Genomic DNA, 12576 nt, shown 5'->3' with positions numbered 1-12576 from the left:
ATAAAATCTTAATTATGCTTTTCAGAAAAAATTAATGACATTTTAAAAAAATTGTTGATCAAATAAATTTTGGTTTAAATGATTTATAAGAACAAGGGGGTTTCAATCGATTAATACCCCCAGTCGTAAGAAAATGGTATTTTTTTATAGTAAGCGTTTGATAAATATTGAATTGATTAATAATATTTTGTTAAAACTTCATATTATTACCTAATGTTTTTAAATTATGAGTAAATGACACTTAAATTCATTGACTTGTAAACATCTCGCAATAAAATAGATTTAGCATTTTAGTAATGCAGACAAGTTTGTTTTATCAATTTATACTTGCTAAGAAACTTATTTATAAAAGTTAAAACGCTTTGCATGCGAACTATTTAATTTTAATATTATCTTTAGATAAATCTTACTGGAAACCCCCTAAAAATTGTCAAGCATAATTCTAAATGACTATGGTACTAAACAAGATTTCGCAATTAACACAATAGAACCAATTTTAATCTTCGCTAATATTGCTAAATTTTTTCTAATTATTTTTTGATTGAATGGGGCAAATTTCTACTGTTTATTTCGCTTGCTAATTTTTATTAATAATTTCCCCTTTGAAGAAGCCACAGAGTTACAAGATATTTAATAGTTTTTAAAACTAAATAAAACCCACTTCTTAAATATTTTTATAATACATAACTCAAATAAAATTGATCTTTAAGCTACTGATACGGGTTGTTTTTCTAGCAATAATTTAATGCTCTTAATTTAGTTTGAACTTTTACTTTTTATATTTACCGGGGCTATAATTAACAATGCAAAAAAGTTTTTCTTCAGCTCTTGACTCGCTAAAATGAATATTAAAATTATTCAAGTATAATATGGGGAATTTTCTTTTGGATATAAAGATTTAACGTAAGTTGGTTTTTTTTTTATTTATTTTTTTCCTCATAAGTAAAGCTAGAGAAACGACATACACCGTTTTTAAATTAGATTTAATTAATTCTATTAACAAATTCTTAATAGTTTTAAATTTGTAAATTTCTAAACTGGTATTAGATTTTATATCTTTCCTTTGAAATTTATATTATTTATCAGCTTGCTCTTTATAATGTTTGGTTAAACAACCACTTTTAAATCCAATACTTTATTTCGCCTTCCCATTTTAATAAAAAAAGCTTTTGGACATGGCAGTATTGTTTTAAAGTATTATAAATACCATTACTCTTTAATTTTGTTTCAAATGATACGTTAATAATTCTACCTTTAAAATTAATATTTATAACCTTTTAATACTTGCCATTTTCTTTTTTTTATACACTATTTTTCTGCGTTGTTGATGATATTCTTAATACAACTTCGCATTGATAACTTAATATTCAATTAAAATTTTGGCTTCCAATAAACATATACTGAATTTAAATATAAGCAGAATGTAAATTATCGTATTTAATCAAATTTTTGCCAAAAAATTGATAATTTGTCCTTTTTTGTAGATTCCGTGCTCAATAATATTACTCTTCCAACGATAAAATTTTTAATTCCTATAATATAAAATTATGTTATTTTTTCTGTAGAGTATTATCTCCAAACCAATTTTAAAAAGAGTAGTTTTTTTGATATTTCTATTTATGTTGATCTCAAAAGCTGTGTTATATTCCAACACCCCAAATCTAATATTTAAGAGATATAAAAAATTTGATCGCCTTTAAAATTTATGATATTCTTCTGTCAATTTTGAGCCCAATTTATTTTTTAAAAGAATTTACCTTACTTTTTATTACTACTTTGGTTTATACTGACAGTATGAACGCCTGAAAATTGTTAGGCAAAAACAAGTTTTTCAACAAGAATATAATGAAAAAAAATTTTTAATTAAGTTTTAAAAATAAAAAACTCCCTTCAAGCTTTGGCATTGAGCTGTTTAAAATTTGTGTGAATCTATAAAATTACAACAGAAAACATATTTTACCAGTGAAAAGACTTTAAAACACTTTTCTTAATTACGAACCTGTTATTATTAAAAAATAATCGAAAGATAAGCTTTCTTTACAGCAATTATTCTTGCTGTTCCTTCATTCTTTGAAATTTTTTTCTTCAATTGGTCTAACCCTAATTAGCTTTTATAAATACTTCAAGTTTTCCCTTAAAGTCAAAGATTGTCTAATAATCATCCGCCATAAAACAATTAAATAAATCTTTTGCCAATATATAACAATTTTCTTTTTAATTATGTTTTATTACTTTAATATATTAAGAATTATATTGTTTACACATAAGTTTAGTATATTTATTAAAATAGCCTGCATTTTTCTAATTTTAGAAGCAAATTATGATTAAAGCATAAATAACATTACTCGAGCTATTAAATATTTTTTAACTGTAGGCATTACTGAGCTTAATTCCAAGAGTTAAATTATATTGTTTCTGATATGTACAACAAAATTATATCCTGTGCTAACTTGGGCTTTGTTTCTTTCTGTGAATATTAAATTACCAATAAGTTTAGTTCCTGTTAACAATCATCCACCCTCTGTGCTTATTTTTTCTACTTAAGATTTATCCATGCTGAGAAATGACAAAAAAAACAATTTATTGAATTATACAAAGATATTTAAGAAAATAGGACTGACACCAACAAGCTAAAATACCCATCCTATAATCATCTTAATTTAATTACTTGAAATATTCGGTGCTTTTTTTTGTTTTTTTGAGTTTTAACAAAATTAGATTAATTCTTCTACAAGATCAAATTGGCATGAAAGCAAATTAAGAACACGATTTAATGTTTGAAGCATTGTTCTTTTTCTTTTTTGATTTATCTTTCGTAAGTATGATGATGGCACTCTTTCTTCGGGTTAGCTAAAATTTCTAGCTAAATGTCCAAAATACTCTTATCGATGCCTCATGTAAATTTAATCTCAATTTGATTATAACGAACAAATTTATAAGAATTCCAGCATGGTTTTAGTGTATTAAGTAAATAAAATCTTTAATCTAAAAATTTTTATCAGTTGGGGGTTTTCCTTCGAAGTAATTTGGAATTAGGTTTTCTGCTGAATATATTAATTCTCTAGTTAGCAAGATGAATAAAAGTTTTACGTTTTTTATGAGTTTCATAATGTGGAGCTACAAAATAAAATACTATCATTGCAACTATCATTCTTATTTCATTATTTTTTATACCACAACCCTTAAACGCTTAATCGTTTTAAGCGAATAATATAGTGTGAGTGTACGGTTCCTGTTTTATTAAGTAGAATATAAAAACGTTAAAATTTATCTGTTTGGCTATGAACATTGCAAATAAAAAATTACTTTCTATAATTAATTTACCTTAACGAAATGTTAAAATTTTTACAAGTAAAACAATCAACTCAGTACGCTATAATATAATAGTTCAAAAACAAAGTAATAAATTTTTAAATTAATGATTAATCCTTAAACTACATAGTCTTGAACTTTCAATCGATATTACTCGTTTCTCTTGACAATATTTTAGTTTGTAAATCTTTTTGATCTGTAGTGTCGAAAGTTTAACGTGAAATTTTTATCATTAATTAATAATGATTAAGATTAAATATCGTCAAACCATTATTCCTGTTTCTACGTATTTCTAAAATATTAAGTTATGATGTAACGCGTATATAAAAACAATTTTATGTTGTTATCAAAAAAATCTTTAGATTTATTGGTACACATTGAGCCCTTTTATAATTAAAGACTTAAAACAAGTAAAATTTATTTTAGCAACAATATATAGTTTTTGTTATTTAAATTTAATATAAATAATTTTATATTCTAAATGAGTCGTGTTTACATTAAAAAAGCGAAACCGTTCTTTAAACAAAATTTCTTAATTTTTTTAAAAATTGTTGTTTATTATAATATATGGGACAATTATTTCGTTATTCTGAGTGAAGATTGGCTTTCTAAAATTGACAGTGTTTTTAATAATATGATGATATACCTCTTATTTTTAGCACAAGACGTTTTAGTATTAATAATCTGCAAGCCGTTTTCTCAGGCTGATTTTCTGTAAACCCCTTTTTCTTGTCAGTTTTATACATAATTATTAGGTTCATAATATGCTGCTCAAATCAAAATCTTTTTCAGATTTTATTTAATTTTTTTTACATTCAAGCCCTTACACATTAAAAGGTGCTATAGATAGCTTAGTGCTAATATAATTTGTCGCAACTGTAGAGTTATCTTGTAACTCTGTTGCTTTCTTAAGTGAAGATTTTTAAGTAAAATTTTGCTTTAAAATAAAGCATGGATTATTTACCCATGCAATCAATAAATGAAAGTTCTAAAATTGACATAATTATTTAGAAAAACTACAGGATTCTATCTTACAAAAACTAATATAATTATTACTATTTGTAATTTTTTTTAACCGTGTGTTTCTGGTTCGTAAACATGTAGATCTCATTGATTCTCGAATTTTAATCTGTCAAAAACATGACTTTTACAAATAAATTAAATGTTTGGTTAAAAAATCTAATAGAAGTTTATAATTTAAAAGTTTTAATTAATTATAGAATTGTTTCTTTGAGATTACTATGCTTCTTAATATAAATTATGAAATTAAAGAAAGATGATGGAAAGAGCAAGTTTACACTGCGGTTAAAAGAACTATTTATGAATCAAATTATTATAAAACATAAAATACTAGCAAGAATATTTCAGTTTTTTACTTGGTTTTTTTACGATAATTATTTAACTGATTCCTCCATTCTATTGATCATTTTCAACATTTTATTCTTCAGTTTGCTTACCTTTATTTCGGTCTTGAGAATCCTAATTAATTAATTATTAAAATGAGAAAACTGTATAAAGGTGCTTTCTTAATTAAATTTTGAACTATATTTCCTAAAAAACAAATGGTTACCTTATATAAAATAATTCTAAACAATAAATATTAGTCGGCCTATTTAGTTTAGAAAAGTCACTCGCCAAAGATTCAAAATATAATTCCGGCACCTAGCACTAAAAATTTTAAATGAAATTTTATTTTGTATTGGATTAAAACAATTGAATAAATTAAATTCAACTCGCTGAGAAGCACATTAATGATTTTATGATTAAATTATTTAATTTACTGATACGGTGTATATTTTTAAAATGAAAAAACGTTTTAGAATTTTTTATATGCTCTAATTAACATTTTACTCTACAAATGTAAGATTATTGATTTATAATTTTTTTACTATTTAAAACGAAGACTAAAAATTAATTGGAACTATATTTAATTATTTTTCATTAATTAATCCAATTCCCTTCAATGTCTTTTTCTATGCTATAGTAAGTTTAAACATTCGCCTGTTTGCTATACTATTGATAGAAACACACAACTTAGTTGTAAACATATGCAATATTATACACTCTTTTTGCAATACCCACGTTGATCTGATTATATTTTCAACTACATTTTGCTAGGGTGCTGAAAGAAGGTATTAAGGAGGAAGAAAAAATGGGTGTGGTAAACAGAAGTTTAATAAAAACAATTGCCGGGTTGAATTAAGAGTTAAGAAGGGTTGTGTATTGTTTGAACCAAAAGTTTTATCAAGTAATAAATGACTTGGAGCTAATACTTACAACAAATTAACTGAAATAAATTAATAAAATTAAGTTTTTTTGTGTTTCTTAATAATTAGGTTTATTTTTTCACAAATTTATTTAAAAGCCTGCAATAATAATTCATTTCATTTATATTGGACTTTTTAAGCATAATTTAGCCTTTGCTTTGTTATGATAGATTTTTTTAAAAAATATAAAGTCTAAATTAAAGCGAATTAGATTTTTTTCTGGCAATTCTTTTTAGAGAAGGTTTTTATTAAATATTGAAATGCATGAAATAATTAGATTTTATTTGCTTGGTTGATGATGATTAGTAATATAGAATTCAAAAAAGGGAGAGAGACAAGTGTTTTCCTGAACAGATTAGATCAAGATGTTATTTTCAAATTAAAGTGGTGCCTGAATTATTGGCAGTTATTTCTTAAAGTTTTAAATAATAATACCACTTGTGATCTAAAAAACCTTTATTCTAAAAATAAATTTGTATATTGATTGTTTTACTAATTAAAACACATGAATCATTATGTTTATTGTTTTCCCCAGTATTGCAACACATTATTGCCTTTTCGATGATAAAAGCGCACTATTGGATTTAAGTTCTTTTAATTATATGACAACAAGCTTCATTGAAAGCCTTTAAATTAATCTGGTAACAACGTGTTTTCAGTGGCAAATCAGCATTTCTAAAAATATACACATACAATTTTGCGTCTATTTTTTGGAGCTGGTAAGGTTATCATTTAAATGTGTAAAAGATTTTATAAATAAAACTCAAGATTCTTCATCTAGTAAAAAATAAATATATTTCAAGCCTGTATTATGATTTAATTTTAAAAATCATATCTCTATTATAAGCTTTGGTGTAAAATTATACCAACTTTCTTTTTTGCCATTAAACTCCAACAAAAAGCATTTTTATGCTTCATTTTCTAATTCTTCACACCAGTTTTAAAATTTACAGTATTTTTAAGAAGCTTCAACTAGCAACTTAATATTTTTGTAGAGCAAAGAAATGTAAGAACTTGTAACATTTTATTTTTGTTCTAGATAAAACATTTATATTTATATGATTATTATTCGTTTGAATCTAATTATCTTATCTTTGTTTCCTTTATTTTCCAAGCCACTTGAACGCCCTTAATTATTGGTTAAAATTTTATTTGAAGAAAATGAAGTATATGAGATTCGAAATCTAGATGTAAACCACTGGTTGCAATAATTATATAGACATTTTATCCCGTTTTAGAATATTCAAAGTCATCTGATATTACTTTTTGAAAAAAGATTACTTTAATCAGTGCTTGTTTTTAATATTAAAAAGAAAAATTTCTTTAGGTTATAAGATTCGGGCAGAAAGAACAGTTTGAAATAATTTAGTTCTATTTTGAATATATGGGCTTTTTTACAAAAATAAATTGTTTATATAGATTTAAAATTGGAAAATTCTGAATAGTAACTTCTTACTCTCAAATTTATGTTAAAATTAATCACAACCGAATTGATACTTTTAAATAAAGCTGAGAATGTGATTGTAATAACAGCAGCAAATTTTTTATGGAATGCAAGACACTTATCTTGTGTCTTAGTTAGCAAGCATTAATTTTAACTGATTAAGATATGTCTATTTTTTGATAATTTGCATATTTTAAATTCTTTTTTTAAAAACTATTAGTAAAAACGTAACTTTGTTTACTTTTAGCTTTTATTTTTTTTCTGTGAATACGTCTCAAGTGCTTATATCGAATAATTATGCGTTATTTACTTCAAAAATTAGAATCTAGCTTTGTAAATGTATGCTTTATAGGGCAATAAATTAAATCTGTTGTTTTGAACAATTAGATGAATTTGATCACAAAATTAGATTAACCGCTCAGTTGCTTGCTATGATCAGATTTTATTCTAATAATTAAATTTATGAATGTTTTTTTAAATCGTGTATTTTGTTACCTATATTGATACATCATTATTTAGTCTGGTAATAAACGTGAGAATAATTATTATATTACTGTGAATGTAAACTGTATTAGATGTATATTCAGAATCATAAAATAGAAATAAATAAATAATTTTATCAACTAGCACTTTCTCGTTGCAATATAAATCTCATTATAAATAATTAAAAAATCTTTTACAACTCTTTAGTAGATTTCACTAACATCCTCAACTTTCATACATAAATTATCACCTATATCATAATCTGTATGTTGTTATGAAATATTAATTTATTTTGCGTCTTCTATAACACCCTAATCATAACTTAAAATTAATGTTTGCTATTAGCTCATAGGTATTTTATTTGTGGCTCTGACTTATTTGAAAAAAAGATTCAAATACAATAATTATTCTTATTGCCATCTTCGCAATCATCTTGGCTAAATGTTAGTTTTTCCAAGAAGGTTCTTTAAGATAAGTAATTACAAACTTTATCAATTAGTTGTTAAATTTTATATTTTCATAAGCAATCGCAACTGTATCTATTTAAGATACTATAATCTTATGAAAAATTTGTTTAATCTGCAAAATAAATTATTGATTAAATAATCCTTTTTTTAATAACGAGCTATCCAGAAGTCTTTTATGCCAATTAATCATGTTATTCTACAAAACCTGCAAGTTGTTATGTGACCAATTTTTAGCTCTACTAGGAACTTACAAAATGTTTCATGCCTGGATTCAATTTTTATATAATAAATTTTTGTTCTGTTGAATAATTAAACTTTTAATCTTTAAAATAAAATTTTGTTTTTCAACCAATTTTTTAAATTTATAATATAAGGATCACACAAATGTAAATTTTTTTAAAAATTATTTACTTTTTATTTAAATATCACTTTTGATACTTCAACATTGGGCAGAAAGTTTCTATTATTTGGAACCCTTATGGTTTCTTGAAAGACCAAATGACTTTATAATGAAATATTAAAACTCATAATGAATTAACTTTACAGATTTGGAGATGTTTAAGGATTGAAAGAAACATAATTAAGGTTCTTCGCATCTTTTTGGTCTTTTTTGATATAAAATGAAGACTGTAGACAAATATAAAGATTATGATAAACTAAAGTTTCTTATTGAATTGTAAAAAAAAATTAAAATTTAGAATTGGAAGATGTGAGTTTAGATAGATATAAAGAATTTTTTTGTGTTAAAATCTAAGACATTTGCCTAGAAAAATAGAAAGATAATTGTACCGCTGGATATAATTAAATATTGGGTTGCAAAAATAAGAATATTAAACAGCTAAAAAAATTGTATTTTAAATTTGATGAAAAAGTAACAATGAAGGGATGATTAAAACATGGTAGCATCAAAAATACAAGGTCTGAAATCATTTTATTAAAAAAAAATCGGGTAAAAGGGGCAAATATAAAGCAGCAAAACGTTAATATATTTAAAATTAATACAGTGTTGTTAGAAGTGCGTAGAATAAATTATTTGGTTTATTGTTTTAGTTTAAAAATATATGTGTTTACTTTTATCGAATTATATCAGAGTAATAAAATTACTGATTGTTAAATTTTATTAAAAAAGACATGTTTTCAAAAGGTAGAAGTTTATTATTATTAACTTTAGGAAAAACGGAAATTTTTTATTGAACGATAATCATTACAAAACAGCAACGGATAATAGTGTTATTTATTGAATTATTAATTTTCAACTTTGTATTTCATGGCAATTTAAATTATTTCTCTTTGAAAATTGCGTTTATAAAAACCTTTTTCTTCCACATATATAAAGTGCTGTGCGAATTATATTAAAATAAATAACCATTTGTCTAACCCTGATACTTGATTCGGGTTTATTAGGTAGTTATTATATAAACTTTTAGAACTAAGCATTTAAAGGAAGGGTTATTTATTAAATTATTTTCTTATTTATAGTTTTATAAATTGTTAATTAAACTTGATTGTTTTGACAGCTGTATGTCCTAGAATTTTGCAATGGAACCCTTATTTGGTCATGCAGTTTCTGGAAGGCAGGAGAGGGCATGACACCATTTTACTTTTAAACTTTTTTTGAGAATATTTAGAAATTTATTAATTGATTGGGATTATAAAAACTTCTTTATTAAATATAACTGTTTTATTTTGCAAATGGCATGTAAACAATTCTTAATTCATTTGAGCGGCCAAATAACTTTATTCTATAAAAAGCAGCAGTCTTAAGTTTTGATTGCCCAAGTATTCTGTTGTCCCAGTTGATTAGGCAAACCAATTTTAAACAATTTTCTAAAAAAATTGATATGATATTAAAGCTGTGTCATTTCTACCGACCATAGTATAAAATGAATGAATATTCAACACCAAGTGTATTTATTTTTATAAACAATACATAATAGCGGTTATTTTAAACATACTGACGAGTATTATTTATTGTAGAGGGGTTAGTAATATTGCTGATTTCCAACGTCTCGGTTTCAATTATGTTGCTTAGATTAAACTGGCATATTACCACTATACACATTGTGTATTTCTTTGGCAATTCTAAAACAGCATTTAATAATCAAGCAATATATGGCTGCCCTTTATTAATAACTTTCATGTGACAATCAATTTAGATCCCCACCCTTTAGTTGTAAATCGCGTTTATTTTAGAATTTAAATATTGATTTTATTTTTAAACAAAGTTTTAATTATTCCCATTTTTAAATCAAATTTCATTTGACAAATTGTGCCTGCTTACGTTTTTTATCAGACAGGGCAGCTGAGAATATTTTTCATTGGAATGAAAAAAGGTTAAAAATTGCAATATCAATGGTAAAGTACCACTGTAGTTGCACCTGCAACGTATATTTTGCGTTTTAAAAGTCAAACCTCAAAGAAAAAAAACATGGGAAACATAGAAGTTTTTATTTTGAAATAAAAACGAATGCGGAGGCAAAAACTTTTGCTGCGAATTTTGCAGCTATCAGAATTAGACTAATAAAAACTTTTTTTATTGATTAGATTTAAGTTAAGACCTAATTCAATATTTATTTTCCAACTCTCTAAAATTTGGTTTTAAATGATTCAATAAGTAATATTTATTGTTGCATAAGCCGTATACATTTAAAAAAGCATTCAAGCATTTTACCGAGACACTAATCATGTATTTATTCACTTTTCTTATCAGCCAATGTTACGAGCCAGAGCTGTGAATTTCCTTAGGCAAATAAGTTTTAACCCTCATAAATCTCTTTTGGATATGGTTTCATAAAGGTTGTTCTTCTACTCTTAGTTTAATTACATTGGCTTTATGTTTTTCTTCGTCGTTTCTTTTTATTTCTTGCCGAGGAATATCTGAAAATTTTTTAATATTAGTTGCTAAAATCAAATGTAAAGTTTAAATAAGAGATTTCGGTGTAATTAAATTATGCATCTTCTCTTAAAGAATAGATTATGCAATAGAAATATATTTCAGTACCATATGCTAATTTTCTTGTAAATACAAGTAGTTGGTTCAAAAAAACCAAGAACTAACGTAAAGTATTCTCATATTTGTTTCTGATATAATTATTAACATGCTTGGAAACTAACTTTAATAAATTACTTTGACTACTAAATCAAAAATAAAATTTAATTAATGTTAAGGCTTTCAAATGCTCAAAAATTGGTGCAAGTTAATTTTCGAAAAGGCCTGGGTTCTTGAACCATTTCAAACCTTAAGAGAAAAAGACTCCTGCCCAAAATAAAAAGTTATTTCTGTCTTTTGTTTAAATTTTAGTTTTAGATGTTAACAACCTGTTTGATTAATTTAAATACTGAGATTCATAGCTGCTTTATTTTAATTAGCACAATCGCTTTTCAAATTTATTATTATTTTTAAAAGTGTTCAATTCTAAATATTTCTAGTTTAATTATTTTTTATTATTAAAAACACTGAGATACAACTTTCTAAGTCTGCTTATTATTGGAATTAACGTCTTATTATAAAAAGTGTTTTTAATAATAAACCTGATCAAAGATCTATTAACTAAAATTAGAAAAGAGCAAGAAAGCTTTAATATTTAATGAATTTCCTCTGTTTCCCAAATGCAAAGTAATATTGTTTTTCGTTGTATTATATGTTGAGACTTGATGGGACTGCCTAAGAAATCCAACGAGAAACCCATGGCGTAGATGGAAATGTATCTCAAGACTTAAGCATACATTAAAAACAGAGTTTGTCAAATGTCTTTTAATATCATCTTTTTAGACGAAGAATAATATATTCCCTGAATTAATTGAAGATCTAATAATTAAGATCTCTGGAGTATCAATCAAGGTTAATCCTGTTTTAATTCAGTAAATAAAATATGCTCCTAATCGTTAATAAATACTATTAAATTATTAACAATAGAAGTTGTTTTGTTTTAAACTCCAAAATGCTAATATTTGCTTTTAGCAACAAAGTAAAAGTTGAAAGTTCATAGCACTCTGGTATACTTGTTAATGATATTTTAAATATTTGATTAAAAATGTCTTTTTCTAATATCTATTTATAATTGTATTCTCAAAAAAGAATTTAAGTGCTTGGTTATATTGCTTTTAGCACTATTAAAAATTTAATCTATCATATCAATTTTCTCTTCCTTTCGTTAGGGGCTAAATTAAAAGAGATTACATCAAGAATGCTGTAATAATTATGTTTTAGTTTTCATGTGAAAAAAACCTCTGCTTATTTTTATTTTAATTCTCTTTTAAAATTTTTCACTCTTTAGATCGGCAGAATTATAAGAGAACTCTTTATTTGTGAAATGTATAATTAGTTTTTACATCTGTGTTCTTACAGATAGGTCTCTTGAGACTTTAAACTAAGATTGGCGTTTCTAAAAAGTTCAAAAGATTCTGGTTCATTTTACTGGGTTAATTAAAGCTAGTTTTTAGAAAATACTCTGTTTATGATTTATTAAAATATTTTACATACATAAGTTTAATACATTAATAGCAGTCAAGCTATACTTAGTTCTTTTTAAATGATTATAGTGTCGCATGTTAAATAATAAAGATTAAAATTAGACCAGCTTACAATAATACTTGCGTTTAA

This window comes from Arctopsyche grandis, unplaced genomic scaffold, assembly GCF_051622035.1.
Source record: "Arctopsyche grandis isolate Sample6627 unplaced genomic scaffold, ASM5162203v2 HiC_scaffold_94, whole genome shotgun sequence".
NCBI lineage: Eukaryota > Metazoa > Arthropoda > Insecta > Trichoptera > Hydropsychidae > Arctopsyche > Arctopsyche grandis.
The sequence above is the reverse complement of the archived record's forward strand: the minus strand, read 5'-3'. Positions refer to the sequence as shown.